Source organism: Hyperolius riggenbachi, chromosome 3, assembly GCF_040937935.1.
Source record: "Hyperolius riggenbachi isolate aHypRig1 chromosome 3, aHypRig1.pri, whole genome shotgun sequence".
Lineage (NCBI taxonomy): Eukaryota > Metazoa > Chordata > Amphibia > Anura > Hyperoliidae > Hyperolius > Hyperolius riggenbachi.
In genome coordinates, this window is record NC_090648.1 from 153,927,689 (window position 1) to 153,953,554 (window position 25,866).

Below are 25,866 nucleotides of genomic sequence, written 5' to 3' on the forward strand. Positions count from 1 at the left end.
GAGAAACTCCGACCAAGAATTGAACTTTAGTCCAATCAGTAGCTTATACCCCCTTTTACATGAGAAATGTATTACTTTTCACAAACAGACCATCAGGGAGCGCTGTATGACTGATATTGTGGTGAAACCCCTCCCACAAGAAACTCTGAGGACTGTGGTACTCCTGGCAGTTTCATGTCTGTGAACCTTGTTGCATTGTGGGAAATAGCTGTTTACAGCTGTTTCCAACTGCCAAAAAAGCATGCAGCAGCTACATAACGTGCCAACAGTAAAAATGTCACCATATAATAAATGTCAGAATGTAAATCAGGGATTTAAAAGATTTAACAATAGGAAAACACTGACTAAATCATTTATACATAATTATTGTAAAAAAATCAGTTTTCTTTCAGTTATAACTGAGAGCGACTGATTAACCTACCTGGCGGTAAGCCCGTGCTGAGCACGGGCTATGCCGCATAGGGGGATTTCTCAGGCCCTGCTAGACCGATTTTCATAATTTTTTTGGGAAGAACGCAGCTAGCATTTTGCTAGCTGCATGTGCCCTCTGATCGCCGCCACTCCGCACCGATTACGCGGCGCTCCCCGCGCCGTGAGGGCCCCCCCCCAGACCCCGTGCGCTGCCTGGCCAATCAGTGCCAGGCAGCGCTGAGGGGCAGATCGGGTCTCCCAATGACGTCACGACGTCGATGACGTCGGTGATGTCATGCCGCCCGTCGCCATGGCGACGGGGGAAGCCCTCCAGGAGATCCCGTTCTTTGAACGGGATCTCCTGATCTCCGATTGCCGGAGGCGATCGGAGGGGCTGGGGGGATGCCGCTGAGCAGCGGCTATCATGTAGCAAGACTTTGTCTTGCTACATGAAAAAAATAAAAAATAAAAAAAAAGACTTTGCTGCCCCTTGACGGATTTTCAATAAACCGCCAGGAGAGTTAAAGAGAACCTGAACTGAAAATAAAAAGTCAAAATAAATATACACAGGTCATACTTAACTCAATTTAGTCTACCTCTGTAGTCTACTCCTCAATTTCTTTCTCCTCTCCTGCGTCCCATCTGTCCACTGTGATTAATGGAATTCTCCGTCCTCCATTTTAAAAACGGCCACTACCCCATAACAGCTTCCTGGTCAGCACACTGTTAAACTGCAATATCACCCACTTGAGCCATAGGGAAACATGGACATTACCTTGCACATTCAGTCGTAACTGACAGCTGCTGATATATAACTGACAGCAACTGGTATATTTCAGTTCTGCCAAAATATTGTCAGAACTGGAAGGGATCACTGTAAGAAGAAAATGGTGAGCTTCTGAGAGGAACTGACGGTGAAGTTAGTATGTAATATTCATTTGCAGGTACATTATGTGTTTATTTTAAATAATTTTACTCGCTTCAGGTTCCCTTTAAGTGTAAAAGACCCTAAATCAGTTGTTCTCAGTTATAACTGAAAGACAACTGATTTTTAAAGTAATACCAATGTGTTCCTATGGCACAGTTTCCACTATATGCGTTTTAACTGGAATCTTTTTCACAATGCACTGTGGAAAAACGCATACTAACGCACACTAACACATACCAACAAATTAAGTGTAAGGGTAGGAACACACTAGGCAGAATTGCATATGCGTTTTCCATAGCACATAGTGGAAAACGCATATGCAATTCTGCCTAGTGTGTTCCTACCATAAAAGGGTCCTCAGCCATGTAGGTGGCTAAGATTAGCTGTGGGTTGGGTGGTTAAGGTTAACCGTGGGGGGGGGGTGTTAATGTAATCCGTGGGGGGGTGGTTAACGTGTACCTGAGGCAAAAAGTAGTGCAATTATACATACCCTTGGGCTTCCTCTAGCCCCCTTCAGGCCATTGGGTTCCTCACCGTTCTTCGGGGGCCACCTCAATACTCTGCTAACTGTCCGGATAACTCTTCCAGTTGCCCCAAGTCGGCCATGTACTGCGCATGTGTGGCCCAGCCGCATGTACATTCCCATCATACACTCATCAACGGGAACATTCTGTGTCTGTGCAATACCACTGTGATGGGGGCACACGCACTGCTGCACATGTGCAGCACATGGCAACAGGTGGCGATTAGAAGATATACCTGCATGGCCAATCGGAAGAATCGAATGTTAAATACTCAAACAACCAGTAGACTGAATGTGTGACTCGTTACATTTCTCTAGTGGTCTTCACCCAATAAAGGAAACAGGGACGCTGCAAGGGTACAACCGACCCACGCAACAGCTTGGGGCCCCAGAATCTGCAGGGGCACTGGGATGGGCTGTCCTGTGCTTCGTGGCCCCCATCTGTTGTAACTCACATGGCTCTTGATCCAGCGCCGAATCTCACTGCTTTTTGCCGCTTAGTGTCTGGTCACCATGATTATATCTGGCCAGCACCTCTCATGATGTCAGAGGCAGTAACCCAGAGTTAAGTGGCTTGGAGGAGAGTGGTGAGATTCGGCACTGGATAGGGCCCATGTGAGTTACGGCAGAAGACGGCCACAGAGCACAGCAAAGAAAGGGGACCAAGAGGCAACACAAGGGGACCAAGAGGCGACACAGGGAGACTAGAGGCGACACAGGGGAACCAGAGGTGACACAGAGACAAGAGCAGACACAGGGAACCGAGGGGGACACAGAGGGCATAGTCGTTGCAACTCGGAGGGAGAAGCAATTCAGGGTCCGGCAATCGCCGGATAGCCCAATTTCCTGTACGCGGGGCGCGAACTGTAGCATTGCTGCTATAGCCACGCCAAACTCAGGCTCTAAAAAGCACTCTGTGCCCGCCAAGAAGCCCTGCCTCATTAGCATAACCCCTAAAAGGATTGTTAATGAAGTCCCATAGAGTCTCAGGTCTGTCTTCTATTGTTGATTATTGGTCACTCACAGGGCCGGTTCTAGACTTTCTGCTGCTTGAAGCAAACTTTGGAGGATGCATCCCTTTTTCCCCCCAGAAATGCTGATATATATATATATATATACAGTATATATATATATATATATATCTATGTATATATATATATATATGCACCCTATCATATATACCTCATGGGACCAATCAGGCTATATACCATATACCATGCGACTAATCAGGTAGGGGTACTCGCTCCAGACTGTCCAATCACAGCAGCTCACTACTCCCTTTGCTAACCCATGCTAATGGTCTCGCAGGCAAGACCACAGTACCGTCATTAGGCCAATCAATGCACTCGTTCAGTAGCAGTGACATCTGACACCAGTTAAAAAAAGGAGAAAACTGCAGCTGTGATTGGCCAGTCTGGTGCCAGCCCCCACACCTGATTGGTAGTGTGCCAAAGCTTCCTCTCTGACCAGCCATGGTGATATCTCCCTGGTGATAGTTTTTTCCATAGAATTACTTGATAAGAGGCATATATCGACACATCACCTACTAATGATGTCATAGGTAAGGGTGGTCGGTGCCACCAGTCGAATAAGGACGGGGATTTGGGCATGCGTGGATGAGGAAGGTAGTGTGTGTGCCAGAAAGGCGGGTGGTAGAGTGAAGAGGAGGTGTGCGCCAGGTGGCCCAAAATGTTTGTCCTAACAACACTGCCACCAAGTTTTTTTTTGACTGATTCACATGATTCAGGTGGCTTCATGGTAGGTCCGTCCCTGGTTGCTCATTGTGGATGTTCCCGGTCTAGCTAACTGGAGCAATGATATACTGTACTTGTGGATTAAAAAGGTGGCTGTATTTGCATTAGACTGTACAATAAGCATAAAAAAATACTGAACTTGAATTTTTTTTATTGGCAAATCCAAGCCCTCTAAGCTATACATAGCAGGATGCAAACTGAAGATTATTATAACATTAAATAACAATGATTTGTGAACCACTGATACACAGAATAGCATTTTATTTTAACAAAGGTGGTATTTCAATGACTATACAATAAAGATAGTTGAAAAAGGGGAGTTTCTCATGGAAAGGGGAGTTTCTCATGGAAAAGCAGCAGGTGTGCACAGTGGGAGACAAGGCTTTCTGGGGGAGGGCATGACTGGCATGATTAGGTGGGGGCATGGCTATATTTGGAGGACACCTTTCCACTGCCTGTACCGAGTACTTCCTAGGCTACGTGGGTATGGCTGACAAGCGGTGGACACACCACTGGTAGCTGCCTACATGAAATTGGCCTAACTCTTATGTGGATCATATAGGACCATAGAGGGAGGTTACTGAAAGGTTACTGAATAAGTAATTATACAGCTGCAGTCTCATGCACAAACTCTCAGAAAGAAATTCTTAAATAAATACAGGATGTTATTGTTTTATTTTGTTTTAGACTTGACTGTCTGAGTGTGTTCACAGGACTGCAGCTGCACAACTCTTACTGTACTTTACTAATTCTTAAGCAACCAACTTGATGATTCTTTTTGACTCATATGGGTGTTGCAAACTCTTCCCATCTAAATGCAGGTAATCATGTAGCTCTCAATTGAGGCTTTTTTGGAGGACCAGATGCCCCGTCCCTTCCTTCCTCATTTGTCCCTCTTTCAGAACTGATGTACACATTTCTGTAAATACAGCAGCGTCCCCAGTATCCGGCACCGGTGGGGATGTGCTTGTCGGTTGCTTGCACAACTAGCCGAAAAAGCTGGCACCTCCTTCCCAAATACTCACCGAACCTCCAGCAATGTCTTGTAGACTTCCTGCATCTCCTAACGGAGTTCTAGAAGCTTTCCGGTGTCCTCCGTGCACCGAAAACCGGTGTTTCACGTAACCCAGTGCGGGTCAGGTGACTCGCTGGCTTCTGTGCATGGACATGGGAAAGCCGCTAGCAGGGCCGGATTTGTACTTTCCAGTGCCCTAGGCCTGCTGTCACCAAGCGCCCCCCCCACCACCACCACCACCAAAAAATATTCTATCCAACACTCTGACTAGCGATCACAGGTTTCAATGGGCTCATTTCAATTGTGCTGCTCTGCCCCCCATTCAACAAATAATTCCTGTAATTTTGCGCTCCTGCCCGAATGTGCACAGCAGACGATAGTTTTCTGGGCATACATACTTGATGATGTATGACCGGTACTTGTCACGAATGCATAACACTGCCTCGGTTGTTGTGCACATCTGGGCAGGAGCGAAAAATTACAGGGAGCGCGAGTGGACAGAGCATGCGCTGCTTCTTTGTCCTCTGTGTGACTGGCTGCAATCGGAGCCACAAAGAAGTGGCAAAGCAGTGCAATGGAGAGACGTCCAACCAAAACAGAGAACAGGTAAGTAGCAAACATCCTGTCAAGAACCACTTTGGATGTTCTGTTGTAATTAGAGTGGACCTGAACTCAGAACTTACACTCTTCTCTAAAAGATATGTAACAACATAACCTTTAAAGAAAAACATTTCTTTGTTACAGCTGATACAAATCCTGCAATAAATCTGCAGCATGTCTACTTCCTGCTTTCATGGAAGCAGACATATTGATAACATCCTGTGGTTTCAAATGAGCTTAGATGTTGTAGTAGTCAGGTGACACAGTGTAGAGATCAAATTACAACTTGTTAATAGACACAGATGAGGGGGAATTAGACAGGCTCTCTAAACACATAAAGGGTGCATTTTTCTATGTTTTCCTTCTGTCCTGTGCAAGAGTTCAGCTCCACTTTAAAGCATCTGAATTACATTAATTATACTTGCTGAAAAATCTATGTATCTCTTTTGAATGCTGAATGTACATATGGGTGGTGTGCTGTAACATATTGACAGTATACAAGAACAAAGTCTGAAGAAGGCTTATTAGCAGAAAGCTTACTCTTTTTATTTTAAGCCAATAAATGGTATCATTCTGATTCAAAACTCTCTGCTTTCACTGATGGCTAAGATGGTACAATGCTCTACTGCTACAGGAAAGTAGAAGGATGCCAAACCAAACCAAACCATACACACTAGCATAGAGGTAGTAACAGCTCAGGTGACAGTTTAGCAATTAAAGGGACGCAAACAACATTTTTATTCCTGCAGTTCTCATAGATGTTGGGAGCTGAAGGACAGAAAATGAGTCAGGAAAGAGTTAACTGAAACGGAGAAGAGATCACTGCTAACAAGGGAAAAAAAGAGAAACTGAAACAGAGAAGAGATCACTGCTAACAAGGGGAAAAAAGGAGAAACAGTCATAAATTAGGGTTAGATAAGAAAGTAATTAACAACTGCTGGGGTCAGTGTCACAGCTGTAAAAGAGGTGAAGAAACTAGCAGAGCTCACTGATGTTTGTGAATGCCTGCATTAAAACTCAGTGGAACTTAGTTCTATCTGCTTTGTATTGTAAATCCCTGGTATTTTTCACATTGCTTTGTATGTCCATCATACAGAGGAATGGATCATCAGGTGACAGCAGATGCTGATTGTCATAACACATCAGGAAGTGAGAGAGAGAGAATCAGGTATTGGGGAACTCTGGAATGCATCTATTAGTGCAGAGCAGGGCACTGGCTGGCTGCACTGCGGGACCAGAAGAGATGATTTACTTTGACATATGACCTCTTCTCTCTCCAAGTCCTGATGCCGTTCTTTCCCAGAAATCTGTCCCTGGCCGCTAGTAGTGGCAGGATGGCTACAAGATGTTGCTGGAGGATCGGTTATCCCTTAGGCATGCCGGTTAGTTGAGATTTCTGGTTGCCTGAGTTCCAGATAATGGGGACTTTGCTGTATGTTTTTTCTTCTCAAAATGTGTTTGACACTAAACTTTACTCTTACCTAGGGGCATAACTATAGCCCCTGAGATCATGGGGAAGAGAAAGGGGGGTCTGAAGAATAAGGAGGCCCGCCTCTCTCTCTCACACATCTACAGAGCAGAGCAAAAAATGCCTAGCAGTGGTTCCTGGATGATTTATTTCTGTAAAAGCATTTGCATGTGAGTGTGCAGGGTTGAAGGGTTAGATGACTTTTCTGTGTTTTGTAATCTGACAGCTGATTGGTTTGTGTCCTTATCTACTATGAATATGGATTGTGTCTGCTGGGCTGCTAGGGAGGAAATAAGCAAACAGTTCATAAAACATGCTTTAGCTGGCTAACCTGTATTGTGGCACCTATAGCTGGCTAACCTATAGTGCGCTACCTATAGCTGGCTTACCTATACAGTGGCACCTATAGCTGGCTAACCTGTACTGCAGCCCCTATAGCTGGCTAACCTATACTACGGCACCTATAGCTGGCTAACCTGTACTTCGGCACCTATAGCTGACTAACCTATAGCCACCTATAGCTGGCTAAACTTCAGTGGGGGAACCTATACTTGGCTACTTATACTAGGGGCACTTATACTCACCATTGACATTGCTGAACCCTTGTCATGTACCTCCAATTCCCTAGCGTTCTGTGTTGATGACACCAGGGTCAGGCAGCGTTATCAACATCTGGCAGCAATTTTTTTTTTAAATTGAATTTAATAAAATAACCTGCTGGGGGATTCCGAGGACACAGGAGAGCTAATGTATAAATGCACACACCGGGGGTACATTTATACACTAGGAGGAAGTGGTGAGGCAGGCGGCAGACATGGCCAATTCCCTAGAGATTTCATGCTGAAATTGATCGGGAATCGGCCTGTGGTGTATGGGCAGCCGACAGATGTCTCTCTAATCAGATTCGTTCAGAAAGAGATTTGTCTCTTGGTTAAATCTTCCCATCATCGCTAGATGTATGGCTACCTATCCAATTGTATTAGTGTTTGTTGAGCAGCTGCAGCTTGGAAGTGTAAATGATCAGAGATTTGGGGGAGTAATTTTGAAATTTAGTTTTGATTAGATTTTGTGGTTCAAGTTTTTATTCTACTCAAAATGTATTGCTTGACACACTTTGGAAAGTTACAGGAAAAAAGAGTTATGAAAATCAACTGAAATACCTTTTGCACAGAAATCCAGCAGAAACTGAATGCAAGGGAAGTTAAAAAAAAGACCTTCAGCTTTATAGTATGTGAATCATGTACATTACAACATTTTAAGAAAAATGCACACCTCACACAGGTTGACATGAGGAGTATTTTGTCAAACCAAACCATGGTGAGTTAAAGTTTTAGTGACGCAATGTTTCCTTTGAATGTATACACAGCTCTCTAAAGAGAAGAAAAATGTTGTGTGATGTGGCAGATCCTGTAAAATGTGATAAAAATCTAATAAACAGTCTAGAGAACCTTGGAAATACTGCAGTATCTGCCAAAGTCAGCTGACGGCTCTTCCCAGAGAAAATAAAGACGCTTAGGATTCAAGGTCATTACGCTCACAAATCAAGTGACTATGGAACACTGAAGTCAGCTTATGACCATCACTACTGTCTCTCGGAGTGGACTTCAAACACAAGAAAATACACCGGTGCTAAATATAGTCATATTATCAGTCAGTGTCCAGCCTTGAGGTCTTCAGTTACTTGATTTTGTATTACTGCCTTCAATGTAAAGTGGGGATATTCTCTCTTTGGTTCTTTGGAGAAATTAAAAAATAAAATAAAATCAGATTTGTGGGAATGACTACACAGGCGTTAGAAGATTGCACCTCCTCACATAAATTGGCTATTCACTCTGGGACTAGAGAACAGGCTGTTGCTAGCCATTTTGCTTCTCATTGCCATAATGTCAGCCAGTTGAGGGTCCAAGTCATTGACCCCCCCCCCCACACACACACACACACACATACACACACACACACACACACACACACACACACACACACACACACACACACACACACACACAGGGAAGGTGACAGGGTCAAATTGTTGCTAAGACTTGAGGTATTCGGGATCAGGAGGTTGGATGCAATGGGACCTGGGGGTCTCAATCGAGATTGCGATTTGGGTCATTGTGTATAATAACAGATGTTTTGGTGTTTACAATAATGACCGGGGCGCTTGGGGCCTGCTCTTTCCCGTGGGTCTTATTTTTGTATTTTTTTGCATTTTTATTGTTTTGGGGTCCCCATCCCTGACTGGCTGCCACCTTTGTGAATTTGCTGACCCCCTCCATGCCCTCTCCTCCACTCTCCCCACCCTAACCTGTCCTAATCTTGCTGCAGCTTAGTATCACCAAACTCTCTGATCAGCCCTAGAGAAAGCTGCTCCACCAATATTTCGCCGCAACCGACCCCCTAACCCCCAGCCCTGGTGCACTACCCATACTCGCAACCTCCAGAGAAAAACTAGACTTAACCAGGATTTCCTACAGTACAAGACCAACCTGCTGAAGTTCCACACTGCCCTTGCTCATGCGAAGCAGGAATACTTTACCAAGCTCATCGGAGCACAAGCTTCCAACCCCCGACGTCTTTTTGCCAATTTCAACTCCCTGCATAAATCCACCCCCCACCCTCCGTTTCCTCCCTCTCTGCCACAGATTTAGCCACCCACTTCACCAACAAAATTGTCTCCATCTGCCAGGAAATATCCAATCTCCAATCTTCACCTCCCACCCCCTCCCAACCAGCTCCTCCTCCACCCTATCCTCCCCCCACATCCTTCACTCCTACTACCACCGAGGGAGTCAATCACCTACTGCAGACTTCCCATACCACTACTTCCCCCCTTGACCCCATCCCTTCTGATTTACTCAAGCCTCACTTCACGGTCACGGAATTGGCCCCAGTCCTCACTACCCTGTTCAACCTCTCCCTATCCACAGGCACCTTCCCCTCAGACTTCAAGCAGGCCACTGTACTACCCCTGCTCAAGAAAGCCTCCCTCAACCCCTCGCTACCCTCCAACTACCGTCCTATCTCCCTCCTCCCCTTTGCCTCAAAACTCATTGAGCGTCTGGTTCACAAACGCCTGACCCAGTACCTCAATGCCAACTCACTGCTAGACCCACTGCAATCTGGATTTCGGCCTGCCCACTTAACCGAAACTGCTCTCATTAAAGTGGTCAACGACCTTGCCTTAGCTAAAGCTGAAGGTAAATACTCCATTCTCCTCCTCCTTGACCTTTCAGCAGCTTTTGACACAGTAGATCATCCCCTACTCCTCCAGTCCCTCCAGTCCTTGGGCATTCCTGATCTCGCCCTGTCCTGGCTTTCATCCTACCTCTCCAACCGCTCCTTCACGACCGCCTTCAATGAGTCCTCGTCCACCCCCAACCACCTCTCGGTGGGAGTCCCCCAAGGTTCGGTCCTTGGCCCTCTACTGTTCACCCTATACACATCCTCCGTTGGCAAGGTTATCTCCTCCATGGCTTTTAACTATCATCTGTATGCAGATGACACCCAGATCTATCTCCACACCCCTGACATATCCACCACTACCATGGACAAGGTCTCCTCCTGCCTATCAGCCATCTCCTCCTGGATGTCCGCTAGGTTCCTGAAACTAAATCTAGACAAAACAGAATTTATGATCTTCCCACCCCGGCCATCCACGAACCTCCCAGATGTGCATGTCACTGTTAACCACACTACCATTCGCCCTAGCTCTCAAGCCCGCTGTCTGGGTGTCACCCTGGACTCCGCACTCTCCTTCACTTCCCACATCCAAAACCTCACAAAGTCCTGCAACTTCCACCTTCGTAACATCTGTAAGATTTGCCCTTTCCTGACCTCTGCCACCACCAAACTCCTCATCCATGCCCTCATAATTTCCCGCCTTGACTACTGCAATGCCCTGCTGTCTGGTCTCCATATGACCCGAACAGCCCCACTGCAGTCCATCATGAATGTGGCAGCCAGAATTATCCACTGCTCCCATCGCTCTACCACAGCAGATCCCCTCCTAGAATCCCTCCACTGGCTTCCTATCCAGTCCAGAATCAGATTCAAGATACTGTGTCTGACCTACAAATCTGTCCACAAAACCTGTCCAACCTACATTTCCGATCTTACTCAGAGGTACACACCAGACACCAAGCTGCTCACTCCGCTCTTCCAATGAACTTTGCCTAACTGCCCCCGCGGATCACCCAGCCCCATGCACGCCTCAAGGACTTCTCAAGAGCTGTTCCAACACTATGGAACTCCCTACCTACACCCATTAGGGCAGCCCCCTCCTTTAACATCTTCAAGAAAGCCCTCAAAACTCACCTTTTCACTCTGGACTACTACCCCTCACAAGTGCTCTAAACCCACAGCTGAACTCTGGTCCCCTACCGTTCATGTCCTTACCTCTCCCACTAGATTGTAAGCCTTTGGGCAGGGTCCTCCTCCTTTTGTGTCCTACCTGATCTTGCACTTCCATTACTGTGAACCCATGCTATGCATCTGAGTGAACCTAACTTGCCTAATCTCCATGCTCCATCCAGTGACTGACTAAGCATTACCTTGTACTCATACTGTGCTGTGTGATCTGGTTTTCTTGTATTCCTGTATTGTCATATTGCTGTATGTCACCCCTAAATATTGTCTGTAACCTAAATTAATGTTCAGCTCTGCGTAATATGTTGGCGCTTTATAAATACAATAAATAAATAAATAAATTAAATAAATAAATTTATATTTTGTAGTGCTTGCGGCTGCTGGTACGAGAATGTACAGGCTTTAGTTTTGATTTATTGTGCACTGACTGGCTGATGTCTTGGGTGGCCGCTAGTCAGCAACAAATGTTTTGCTTTGTCATCCCGAACTGGCTGTCATCTTGATGCTGTTGCCAGTTTGGGAATGTTCACAAGGTTTCTTAGTTTTTGTGATTTGTGCGCTGACTGGCCCGCCATTTTTTGGCGGCCACCAGTCAGTGACACTTTTTGTATTTGTGGTTTTTTTTACATCTTCCACTTGCTTTTTCATTGGGTAAGAGTTAATAGCCCCTTTTTCTAGATTGTATTTGGATTGGTTGTTTATTGATGCATCTATGTACATGACGATTGACACTTTCCGGGTATATACGCAGACGTTTTATGCGTATACGCATATGCATTGATAAATGCATGCATATTTTTTTACGCGTACGTCATGCGTCTGATGTTTTTGACTGTGGGCTGTTTCTTTTTGACAATTGGTCAGCGTTTTCATGTTTACTTGATGGGGATCAGGTCCTCTTGCAAGTGGGTGTGTTTTTGGAGGTAGACTCTCATGGGATTGGTTGGCAACAGGGCGTCCTGGGTCCTTTTGATTGGCTCCCTAGTGGAGCAACCACTATATAATGCTGCTGTGAGTGTTCATATTCAGAGGGCATGTTGGCTTGATAAAGAGAGGAGTTCCTCTCAAAACGTCCTCGTTGTCTGCCCTATTTGCTGTATCCTGCTTTATGCCTTAAATAAATAAAGAGCTTAATACAAACTTGCTGGGTCCCTTCTCTTCGCATAGCTTTATTTATAACATTTATTTATTTAAGCATTTATATAGCGCCGACATATTACGCAACACTGTTCCAAGTATATTTTCTTGTCACTAACTGTCCCTCAGAGGGGCTCACAATCTAGTCCTTACCATAGTCATATGGCTATGTATGTATCGTTTAGTGCATATATCATAGTCTAGGGCCAATTTAGGGGGAAGCTAATTAACTTATCTGTATGTTTTTGGGATGTGGGAGAAAAACAGAGTACCCGGAGGAACCCCACGCAGACACGGGGAGAACATACAAATGCCTTGCAGATAATGCCCTGGCTGGGATTCAAACTAGGGACCCAGCTCTGCAAGACTAGAGTGCTAATCACTACGCCTCCGTGCTGCCTATAACATTGCATCGATCTGTCATATTTGCAGTTTGGAAACCACATTTTAAGCTGTAAAACAGAGCAGAGCTAATGACCCTTTGAACTTTCCTGCAGTGAAACCTTATCTCAAGCGGTCTCTCACTATTTCTTAGCTGTTTAAACTATTTATAAAACAGGGCTGAGTTCCACCAAGTTGGTTGAATAGCTTAGAGAAGCTATTTTGCATAGATAACAACTCAAGTATTTTAACTCTTCCTGTACTGGAAAAACAACAAGACATTTTTCTTTGCTACAAATGTTCCCTTTGTTATCTGTACTACACATACCATTCATTATCTCTACATTTTCTCTACACTTCAGATTTGCTTTAAACTTAAAGCCTCATACACACGACTGACTTAAAAGACTTACGAGCTGAAATAAAAAAAAAAAGTTAATTACCTTAGTGCACTATTAGAGCTCTGTGTAGACGATCTGTGCCTCCCTTGTACTTTCCAGACCCTCTGTTATCTTAATCCTCTTATCATTACAGGCCCCGACCCAGCCCAGGGTCGCCTTATCTCTGGGCACTACAATCGCCGCTTTAAAATCCCTCTGCCTGCTTAGCTCAAAGAGACGTTGCTACGTAGGATTGCAGCCCTGCTCGCAGCCCATCGTCACTCCGTACACTGAGTCATAAATCACAACATGACCGCCCACATGACTGATTTCACTTCAAGCCAGCCGGGCCCCCTCAGCACAGAATAGGAACGCTGAGAGATAGTGAAAGTAACCTAATAACAGCATTTGTTTACAGGAGATTTGGAATGTAGATTTGGAATGTAGATTTGTAGAAATGGAGATTTGGGCACGGCTGGCTTGAAATGAAGTCAGTCATGTGGGCGGTCATGTTGTGACGACCACATGATTTATGACTCAGTGTACGGAGTGACGATGGGCTGCAAGCAGGGCTGCAATCCTACGCAGCAACGTCTCTTTGAGCTAAGCAGGCAGAGGGATTTTAAAACGGCGATTGTAGTGCCCAGAGATAAGGCGACCCTGGGCTGGGTTGGGGCCTGTAATGATAAGAGGATTAAGATAACAGAGGGTCTGGAAAGTGCAAGGGAGGCACAGATTGTCTACACAGAGCTCTAATAGTGCACTAAGGTAATTAACTTTTTTTTTTTATTTCAGCTCGTAAGTCCTTTAAGTCAGATGAGGTGGCAGATAACGACTGCCCCAGCCGATAATCAGGTATGTGTACAGCAGCTGGCGACCCCCAATCCACGAACTATCCATCAGATGGATCTACTCAACCCTAGCAACGTCGATCCCATTGTTCACTCCGTTCCCCCGCCTGCTGCTTGACGTCCCACATGCGCCGCTCGTCGTCTTCCGGCTATGCTACACAGCTGACATACGTGTGTGCAGCCCGGCCCAGTGATGTCGCTCAAGGGGACCAGGTGCTGAACCCCGACATCAGATGTCAATGTGTACCTGGCCTAAGGCTCTTGGCGGGCTAGGAGTCAGAGAAATTTGACAAGGTTAGGGTTAGACTGCATGGAGGTTCCGGCCACCAGATGTCACATGGGAGGGCACTGAGATATTATTGCAGACTCTACAGCACGTGTGTACAAAACAGCAAGTTCTTTTATCTGTTTTGTAAATTGAACACAACTTGCTGTTTCAGCCTCACAAATCTTTCTAGAGTTTCCCATTTTTATTTTTTTTATGATTATTATATTGCATTGTTTTAATAAGACACCTTATCTATTGCTCAGCTGTCATATCCTAAAGAGGATCTGTCTCCATTAACAAGAAGCAATATGGAAACTCGATGAAGTGTCAGCATGTATCAATAATGTACGCTCATCTTCACTTAATAAAAAGGATGTGCATCTTGACAAAGTCTCAGCCCACCCAAAGCTGCTCGTGATTTGGATTTCTTCCCAATAACAACACTCCCTTCAAAGCTTTGACTAAGCCTGAGGCTGATTAATATTTTTGCTTGAATCAAGCCAGTCTGTGCCCAGACTGGCCCACAGGAGGTCTCTGTCGCTACAGACATGTCCTCGGGGGCAAAGCTAGTTTACCTTTCCAATTCTCTTTGTCGGTGTGATCATAAAATGCAACTTTGCTCTAAAACATATAGAGTACCCAATATTCAAAGTGCTCGAATGAAATGAGGCTGAGATAAAACACCCTGGGTCCAGATTTGGTCTCAGCATAATTGTGGACTGATTGCCAACTTTACACATTTAATGAAGACATTTCAGTTATTCTTTGCCCTTACTTACAGAGATGTCACCATCATTAAAATAATTAATGTAATTGCTCCAAGTCTTCTGACACCGGTAATCAAACATACTTTTACTAATAAACAAAACAAGCATATAAAACGAACAGTGCACCACCATTTTTTTCCTATTTAAAGTAAATCTTCAGTCCCTCTTGTAAAGAAAACTTCTTGACTGTTGTAGGAGAGTCACATGACCAGTTGAGCGTCCACTGGAAATGGTACCACCTATACCAAAGAAGACAGAAGTTGATTGTTTAGTAATCTTCAGATATGACATGATGACGGATTACTTACCTACATATTTCTTGGTACTGGCAGTTGATATTAAAGTGGAAGCTAAACATGTCCTTAGTAAACTTAGTAAGACTACAAATCCATCATACTACTACACATATGAAATTCACCAAATTTACCAGATGTACGGGTTCCATGAGCTAATAGCCTCAGCCAGGTTTTTCTAAGCTACTATGTGTCACTGAAATGCCCTATATGTATCTCTACTCTCAAGCCAAGTACACACATACGAGAATTGTTGTCCATCGGAGATTGGGAAACAATCCCTTGGGCGACAGTTCAGGGAACAATGCTGCACAGGCACATATCTAGCCTTGAGGTTAGCAATGTGTTTTGCTGCTGATGGGTGGGTGGGAGGGGGCTGGTATCGGCAGAAAATAACAATGTGATTGATGACACTCTGGCATCAGGGGTTATTAAAGAACCCTAAAGGATGGACCCTTAATGATGGCCTAGCAAAATTGATCGGCGGTTGCTGTACACACATACCAGCAGTCGTTATCAGCATTCAGCTGATGGGTTTTGCGTGTGTGTACATAATTTAAGGCTTCAACAGAATGAGATGAGCTTATCATCTTACTAACAAAGGTAAAGCTGACTGCACAGACGCATAACCAAGAATTCCTGCCACAAGTACAGAGGTGATTGCTGTCTACTGGATTTTCAGAAGAAACCACATTCAAACAGGCCACCAGTAGTTAAACCGGATCTCCGGTAGCTAAGTGCACTGCTCAGATTGTTTTAGTGTAATGCCTTACTTGCTAAAATATTTTGAATATTCTCCACCTAGACCAGTGATTTAGATAACAATCGATAAATCACATTCTGTGAGTAATGCTCGACATACACAAATGCAATTATGCGCTGGATCAAGCCGATCCCGGCGCATCCCCTCTCGTCCCCGCCAGCGCCTGTATCGATCCCCGCTCGTCCCCGCCGGCGCTCCTTATCTTCCGCTCGATTCCCTGCTTTTGTCCGTTCCACGGGGATCGAGCGGGGAATCTATCCGGCGGGTCATCGGACCTGTCAGATATTATCAATCCAGCCATCAGCGGCTCGATTGATAAGCAAGAAACTTACCGTGTATTCCCAGCATTAGATCTGCAGCTGGACATCACATACAGATGAATACAGGCTACTCTCTCAGCTTGCTGATAGGATAAAAGAGGTCAGCAGATAACCAAAGATAACTGAAGAATCACCGTACTTATGCCCACCCTCAACCAAGCTCGATTAATAGCACTATGCAGTACTGTGGTGCCACATTGGCTCACATTACAGCCCACCCTCACCCAAGTCAGTAAAAAAAAGGCTTTAAAAGACTGAAACTCCAGTCAGAGGATAACTATTCACACGCTAATCTGTCACCACAACTGAACCTTAAAAACACCCCCTCACGCGTCAGACCTTAACACCCTGCCCCCCCCCCCCCCCCCCACACACACACACACACACACACACACACACACACACACACGCACGCACGCACGCACGCACGCACGCACGCACGCACACACACACACACACACACACACACCACACACACACACACACACACACTTATGTCTTGACATATATTTTGTGTGTTAATGTCAAGACATAATCAAATATTTTAACAAGCTTTTGTTACTCAGACTTAAGTCCCAGCTATTTCCAAACTATGGGGAAAATGTTCTAGGCATTGTAGAAGAGGGTTAGAACCTACTGCTTGTTTTATTGGCATTAATATTTCCCACTTTCTGTTCCTTGGACCTCTATGACCCCTACAGAAGTTTAATTTGGGCCTTGTTAGTCTAGGGAAAAAGAAAAATAGCACACCAATAAAATGTGATGAGATACCTAACTTCCCAAATCTATGAAAATATATTTAATTCATTGTATTTAGATACAATGAATTAATACTCTGTAAGAAAATATATCTATTTTCTCTTAGGCTAGGATGTAAAGAAGACACAGATAGCCATAAAAACCTAATGAGGTATAAGTTTGCTTTGATGCTTAACAAAAATATAGCACAATTGTTTTCCCCCATTGGAATTCGGATTTAATAATAACATTGTTTAAAGAAGTATGTACAGGCTGAGATTTCACTGTCTATGCAACCCATTCAAAATTACTCTTAATTTATTTTACAGGTCGAGAACATGCCATTTAACAAAATGTCATCTTTTGGTAAGTAAAAGGGATTTTATATAAAGATTTTTATTTCATTTATTTTTTATATGTGAACTGTATCTCATCCGTCATACTTACATTTGTATTATGTTATTTATATTCACTTCATATTTGCAGTACGCTCATACAACTTCCATATAATATATACATATATCGCATGGAGATCTATAAACCGGGTGATTACATTTGTCAAGCCGGCGTTCCGCTTTGTGTACATTAAAGCAGAGATCATACCTCCACTGAGTTCCATTAGGAACACAAGCCGGTTACTGTCTACAAATCATCCCCGAGCTGAAGGTTTTTTTGGTTGCGGCAGTGAGAAGCGAAGAGGAGAGGAAAAAAAATTAGAAAAATTTCAATTTCAGGAGCATTATTATTTTCATTAATCATGGAAGGCGCTGTCACCTCTGTCCTTACACTTTAGAGGGAGATCTATTAGACGGTCCATTTAGTCTGAGCCATATTACCTCATATGTTTTCCTGGCTGACCAAATAAGACTTAAAAGATAAAACAATTTACTGTTCATTATGATCCGTGTCAGCGGAATCAATCTATTAACCTATGTTAACTGGATAGGTGCCGTTGCCCCCTCACACGCGCTCTCTCTAGATTTCAAGGCAAAAAAGAAATAAATATATAGCTAAATAAATAAATAACGGGAGGGGGAAAGAAGATGCAAAGGAAAGCAGCGCCCATAAAACGCAGCAGATGTATAATTTGCCAGGCGAATACAACTTCATTTTCCAGCAGTAACGGCTGCTCCCTCCACATCTTCATGCAGCCCCTGACCTGTGAAGAATTCTAACAAATTGGCTTCTATTGTGAAGCCAAAAGGTGTCATCAATGAAGGGACGGTTCGCTGGTCCTAAAGTATGATGGGAAAGCATTTGTGTGTGCTGGAATAAAGAGCCTTGGCTTTATGAAGGTAACCCTTTCCACGTCCAAAGCCGGTTAATGGCGCTTCTTGAAGAAGAAGGGCAGAAGTATTTTTTAAGAGACACGGAAAAAAAAAAAAGGCGCTAATCTTTGCTTAATTACAAGCCACAAAACAAGCACATTCAGTTGCTATAGCACCGGCAATTCAGTCTAAATCAATAAGGCAAAAAAGAAAAAAAAAATACAAAAACAACTAACTAGCAGTGACTGAAGTTATCTTTCCTGATCCGGCATCATTAAAGAGAAATCTGATGGACGGGGTTTCTAGACTTTGCAGTATAACTCTTCTCTTTGTACTGCTTTGTGGAAGAAGTCCTGCATTTTCTAGTTAAGCCATTTCACCCCATATTTCTAATCAGCTCAAGCATGATTTGTGAAACCGCGATAGGGTAGGGGGTTCATGAAAATTGGGTAGAGTCGGAATTCCTAATTGGCAACAAGTATCTAAAAGTGGCAAGAATAAGTAGTGATGGTTTGGGATCATGGGGCACTGGCACATTTTTGTTCCTCAAGCATGATATCTATTTCACAAAAAATAATTGTTTGATTTAGCAGCTGAAATACTGGCTATAAGAAGCTCTATTCCAAGCGTAGGGAGTTTTTAAAGTGTACCCGAGGCAATATGTGACATGATGAGATAAACATCTCATCAGTTTATTTTCACTTCGGGTTCACTTTAAGTATTTTCTGATGATGCCTACACAATTTTGGTTTAAAAAATACAGACATTATTTATTATTAGTAATAAGGGAATTAATAGACATTATTTACATTATATTTTTTAATTTGACTTCCCAGGCGCATTTCAGCTGTTTGGTAAAAATTTGTCAGTACAGGTTACTTGGCCTGCTGGGTATAAAATGAATTCTAATTTGGAGCAAATTTTTCAGGACATTTTGGCTTTCTACCTTGAGAGACCTCTCGCCGCTGCACCAGGATAAGGCCACATTCACAGTAAAGATAGATGTCACTTGAACTAGTCTTTTGTGATCACATTGGCTGACAGTGTATCGGTGCATAGACACCTACTATTTATGCAAACTGTCATGATCAAGCTTGATCCTATGGATGGCACTGCAAGCAGAGGTGTAACTACAGGGAGCAGCCCCTGCAGCTGCTGGAGGGTCCAGAGCTGTGAGGGGGCTCCTACTAACCTTACCTTCCTCCAACAAAGGGGAGGGGGGTCCTTCAGATCAGGTGTTTTTCTGGCTAAGCTTGTTATGAGTGTGAAGATTATGATGGCCACACTTGTTTTATGACTTTCACAAGATGGGCTCCCAAGCTGTGAGGGACACCAGGTGTAGGCAAGGGAAATGGGGAGAACATTGAGGGGCCCCATCAAAGTGTTGCTGGGGGGCTCATGATGTGTAGTAGGTACACCCCTGACTGCAACAGAATATTGCTGTACAGACACATCACTTTGGTGTACTAGAGTGGCATGTTCTTTTGTATGGTGAGGGGAGGAGTGTCAACAACAAGCATACAACAGAGTGGCTTCCAGTAGTTGGGACAAGGAAAGGAACACTGCTCTCCGGGGTTGCTAAAGATTAACAATCCAGATCCAGATGACTCCCTGGGGGAGTTCATGGTGGCATCTGAGAGTCCCCTTTAAGAAGGGACCCCAGATGCCCACCCCCCTTCCAAGGAGAAATGAGTATAGGGGTACAAAGTACCCCTTACCCATTTCCACAAAGGGTTAAATGATATAAAAACACAACCATGAAAAAAGTCCTTTAATAATCTTAATTAACCAGAAATACTTACCTGTACCTTTAAAAAAAAATTCCCACAGCAATATCCTCGGTAATGATCCAACGTATACAGTATCCTCTATCTTGCAATCTTCAATGAAGTTGATTGAAGATCTCCCACAGCAATTACCTATACTATACCTTACAATGCGTCCTGCCGACGTATAGCGCTGGCTCCCGCTGTCCTCCCCGCCTCCTCACCTGTCACCCTCACCTAGCCTGGCACCTGGTGCACCCATGGGTGCAATGGGTGCCAGCCTAGGTGAGGGTGACAGGTGCAGGCAGGTGGGGAGAGACAGTGGGAGCCGGCGCTATACGTCCTGCACAGGACGCATTCTAAGGTATAGTAACCGGCTCATCAATGAGCCGTTTTTTTTGTATTGAATCGAATGAATCAGCTCTGAACCGATTCATTGATGAGCCGGTTACTATACCTTAGAATGCGTCCTGTGCAGTACGTATAGCGCCGGCTCTTGCTGTCTCTCCCCACCTACCTGCACTTGTCACCCTCACCTAGGCTGGCACCCATGGGTGCACCAGGTGCCAGGCTAGGTGAGGGTGACAGGAGAGGAGGCGGGGAGGACAGCGGGAGCTGGCGCTATAAGTTGGCAGGACGCATTGTAAGGTATAGTAATTGCCGTGGGAGATCTTCAATCAACTTAATTGAAGATCGCAAGATAGAGGATACTGTATACGTTGGATCATTACCGAGGATATTGCTGTGGGAACATTTTTTTAAAGGTACAGGTAAGTATTTCCGGTTATTTAAGATTATTAAAATACTTTTCTCGTGGTTGTGTTTTTATTTCATTTAACCCATTGTTGAAATGGGTTTCTCCTGGGAGGGGGTGGGCATCTGGGGTTCCCTTCTTAAAGGGGACTCCCAGATGCCACCATGAACCCCCCCAGGGAGTCGTCGCCCCACCTCCTCCTGGGGCAGCGGAGGTGGGGAAGAGCCCCTTGTCCATGGATTGGACAAGGGCTCTGGGGGGGAGGGGGAGGCTTGGCCGCCCCTCCCCCCGGAGCCCCCCATACCATGTACCATGCGGGCTGGTATAGCTCAGGTTGCAAAGCCCCAGTCATCCGGGGCTCCATATTCTGGCTATCCCAGCCTGCATGGGGGACAAGGGGTTACAGAGGCTCAGGAGGGGGGACCCCACGTCATTTTTTTTTTTCATATTTCCCACACTCAGAACATTTCCCAAAAATAAACATTTTTCATTTTTTAAATATTGTTTCCCACTATTTTTTTAACATATCCTGCAAATTTGGTGTTGCTAGGATGTAAGGGGCCTTTGCTATTAACTGCTGGGAAATATTTCCCACAATCTGTCATTGACCGGCATTTAAATGTATCAGTTTTTTCTTTGAACATTTAAAATCGATTTTCTCAAAAAGTATAAGGTCTTTTTGAAAATGTTCCCCTTGCTCCCACTTTTCTTCTTAACATAACCTGCACATTTGGTTATTCTGGCATTTAAGGGGGCTTTGCAATTAACCCTTAAAGTCGGCACGTTTTGAATCACAAATTCATGATCACGGCCAAATTTTTCCCTGACCTGGATCCGAATGAATGCACCCGAATCGAATTCGAGTCCATTCGAATCGGGCGAATTCGAATTTGACCCAGATTCGAATTTGATTGTACTCGAATCGAATTTGGGTACATTCTAGCATGCCTGATACCCTGTACAGCGCTGCGTAAGATGTCAACACTGTATAAATAATTTTCATTATATAAATACAAAAACCAGCCTGCCAGCGCTGATCAGCCGCTGGCAGGCTGATCGCTGTGCCCCGCCGTATACAGTGACGGGAGCTTTGAGCTCCCGTCAAATCCTGCTCCTCGTGAGATGACACCAAATGGCGGCGCTGAGGAACAACAAAGCCTCTCTGCCGCCATCAATGTGCGTTAAGGTGGTTGGTAAGAGGTTAAATTTGTAAATAATCTTACTTATATATCGAAAAATAATACCGATATTTTACTACAACTTAATCTTACACTACTCTCACACAAACCTTCCCTTACCGATGTCTAACCTTTACCTAACCTTAACCGCACCCTCCCCATGCTTAGCAGTTAAAAATACACTCCTCATACCTAAACATGAAAAACAACCCCCCCCCCCCACACACACACACACCTGACCTTAACTGCAACCCTCAAGCCTAACCTTTAAAAACACCCCCACGCCTAACTTTAACACCCCTCCACACAGGGGCATATCTAGGTAATATAGAGCCTATGGCAAACACTGAAATTGCACCTCCCCCCCGCCCTCTAACCCCCCCCCCCCCCCAATCAGAGCCCCCTTCCCCTCTAAAAACAGCATCCTTTTACGTCTACATGTGTTATGGTATGTATTTTGGCTTGGGATATTGCTGAAGTTACTTTGTTGGAAACATTTCTTCTTATTTCCTCTCTGTCCTCTTTTCTAACGCTAAGCATGTGCACCCTACATACATAAGGTAAGTAGCCATGTTCCCCACATAACAGAATTATTCTGATCTGACGTCAGAGTGATGGGGAGGCATGGGGGCGCACTACAGGGACAGGTATGGTGGTGCAGCTCAGGGGCAGGCTGGCAGCACAATAGGGGCCAGGCATGGTGCCCATAGTGCTGTGGTGCCCATGGCATGAGCCATGCCTGCACCCCTCTAGATATGCCTCTGCCTCCACACTTTACCCTTAAAAACACTCCCCTCCATTACTAACCTAACCTTAATTGCCCCCCTCAGGCCTAACCCTTAAAAACACTGCCTTCAATACTTAACCATAAATACCCCCACACCTAACCTTTACTGATCTAGCCGCTATTTATAAAGACACCTATGGTGACGCCCACGTTTCTTACAATAGTGGGTGCCCAAATTTCCCGCTTCACTAATTATTGCCTAAGGTGAAGGCTTTGCATTTAATTCTCTTAGAGGTGCCTGACTACCAGAGCATGGTCCACAGAGCCGGATTTATGGATAGGCCTTCAAGGCCGGTGCCTAGGGTGGGGAATTATTTTGGGGCAACTGGGGAGTCACTTGTGTCCCACAGTCACCTCAGTTCCTTCTGTCTGTAGCCATCCGCATTGCTTTGCACTTTGCAGCATGTGTTGTTTGTGTGTGCGCAGCGGGGGGTAGGCGGTAAGTAGTGTTGGGCGAACATCTAGATGTTCGGGTTCGGGCCGAACAGGCCGAACATGGCCGCGATGTTCGGGTGTTCGACCCGAACTCCGAACATAATGGAAGTCAATGGGGACCCGAACTTTTGTGGTTTGTAAAGCCTCCTTACATGCTACATACCCCAAATTTGCAGGGTATGTGCACCTTGGGAGTGGGTACAAGAGGAAAAAAAAATTAGCAAAAAGAGCTTATAGTTTTTGAGAAAATCGATTTTAAAGTTTCAAAGGGAAAACTGTCTTTTAAATGCGGGAAATGTCTGTTTTCTTTGCACAGGTAACATGTTTTTTGTCGGCATGCAGTCATAAATGTAATACATATAAGAGGTTCCAGGAAAAGGGACCGGTAACGCTAACCCAGCAGCAGCACACGTGATGGAACAGGAGGAGGGTGGCGCAGGAGGAGAAGAAGGCCACGCTTTGTGAGACACAACAACCCCGGCCTTGCATGAGGGCAAGAAGCGTGCGGATAGCAGGCTTTGTACCGCCATGCAGTCATAAATGTAATAAAGATAAGTGGTTCAATAAACAGGGACCACGCGGCAACGCTAACCCAGCAGCAGCAGACGTGATGGAACAGGAGGAGGCGCAGGAGGAGAAGGCCACGCTTTGTGAGACACAACAACCCAGGCCTTGCATGAGGGCAAGAAGCGTGCGGATAGCATGCTTTGTACCGCCATGCAGTCATAAATGTAATAAAGATAAGTGGTTCAATAAACAGGGACCACGCGGCAACGCTAACCCAGCAGCAGCAGACGTGATGGAACAGGAGCAGGCGCAGGAGGAGAAGGCCACGCTTTGTGAGACACAACAACCCAGGCCTTGCATGAGGGCAAGAAGCGTGCGGATAGCAGGCTTTGTACCGCCATGCAGTCATAAATGTAATAAAGATAAGTGGTTCAATAAACAGGGACCACGCGGCAACGCTAACCCAGCAGCAGCAGACGTGATGGAACAGGAGCAGGCGCAGGAGGAGAAGGCCACGCTTTGTGAGACACAACAACCCAGGCCTTGCATGAGGGCAAGAAGCGTGCGGATAGCATGCTTTGTACCGCCATGCAGTCATAAATGTAATAAAGATAAGTGGTTCAATAAACAGGGACCACGCGGCAACGCTAACCCAGCAGCAGCAGACGTGATGGAACAGGAGCAGGCGCAGGAGGAGAAGGCCACGCTTTGTGAGACACAACAACCCAGGCCTTGCATGTGGACAAAAAGCGTGCGGATATAGCAGCAATGCTTTTTGCCGCCATGCAGTCATAAATGTAATACAGATGAGAGGTTCAATAAACAGGGCCCGGAAACGCAACACCATCCCAGATGTTCATTGGTCATGTTACTTGGTTGGGGTCCTGGAGTGTTGCGTAGTCATTTCCAATCCAGGATTGATTCATTTTAATTTGAGTCAGACGGTCTGCATTTTCTGTAGAGAGGCGGATACGCCGATCTGTGACGATGCCTCCGGCAGCACTGAAACAGCGTTCCGACATAACGCTGGCTGCCGGGCAAGCCAGCACCTCTATTGCGTACATTGCCAGTTCGTGCCAGGTGTCTAGCTTCGATACCCAATAGTTGAAGGGTGCAGATGGATGGTTCGACACAGCTACGCCATCTGACATGTAGTCCTTGACCATCTTCTCCAGGCGATCGGTGTTGGAGGTGGATCTGCACGCTTGCTGTTCAGTGGGCTGCGGCTGCATGGGTGTCAGAAAATTTTCCCACTCCAAGGACACTGCCGATACCATTCCCTTTTGGGTACTAGCTGCGGCTTGCGTTGTTTGCTGCCCTCCTGGTCGTCCTGGGTTTGCGGAAGTCAGTCTGTCTGCGTACAACTGGCTAGAGGAGGGGGAGGATGTCAATCTCCTCTCTAAAGTCTCCACAAGGGCCTGCTGGTATTCTTCCATTTTGACCTGTCTGACTCTTTCTTCAAGCAGTTTTGGAACATTGTGTTTGTACCGTGGATCCAGAAGGGTATAAACCCAGTAATTGGTGTTGTCCAGAATGCGCACAATGCGTGGGTCACGTTCAATGCAGTCTAGCATGAATTGAGCCATGTGTGCCAGAGTCCTACCAGAATCCTCATCATCCTCTTGTGAGCGTTGTGATAGTTGTTGTGATGCATCATAGTCGTCACCTTCCTCCTGGTCTGCTTCTGCTGACCATTCGCGTTGAATTGTGGAAGTCCAACGTGCACCGCTCTGGCCCTCGTCAGTGGTGGCATGAAATTCCTGCTCCAACTCCAGCTGTTCCTCCTCCTCTTCTTCGTCATAGCTGCTGGGGCCAGCGTTCCCTGAGGCGGATGGCCTGATGTTGGTACCATCACGCTGATCGTTTTCTCCTTCAGATTCCCCCAGTTGCATCATGACAGCTGTTTCCTTGATTTTTAACATCGACCTCTTCAGTAAACACAGCAGTGGTATGGTAATGCTGACTGAAGAGTTGTCACTGCTCACAAGCAACGTGGATTGCTCAAAATTTTGGAGGACTTGGCAGAGGTCCAACATGTTGGCCCAATCGGATCCACAGAAGCTTGGCAGCTGGCCGGATGCGCCTCGGTACTGCGCCGTCATGTACTGGACCACTGCACTCTTCTGCTCGCAAAAGCGGGCTAGCATGTGCAGCGTAGAATTCCAGCGCGTAGGGACATCACACAGCAAGCGATGGTGGGGGAGATTGA

The 25,866-nt window shown here is 45.4% G+C and overlaps 1 long non-coding RNA gene across 2 annotated transcripts in view; it reads left to right on the top strand.

Annotated features, from left to right (window-relative positions):
* The window catches only part of LOC137561195 (uncharacterized), a 92,174-nt gene that overhangs the window by 5,308 nt on the left and 61,000 nt on the right, over positions 1-25,866 (top strand). The window contains exon 4 of one of the 2 annotated variants that reach the window (XR_011029916.1): positions 17,292-17,328. This is a non-coding gene — a long non-coding RNA (uncharacterized lncRNA). Of the gene's footprint in view, positions 1-8,065; positions 8,321-17,291; positions 17,329-25,866 lie in introns of those variants that run through there. The other variant, XR_011029917.1, reaches the window with a different exon arrangement.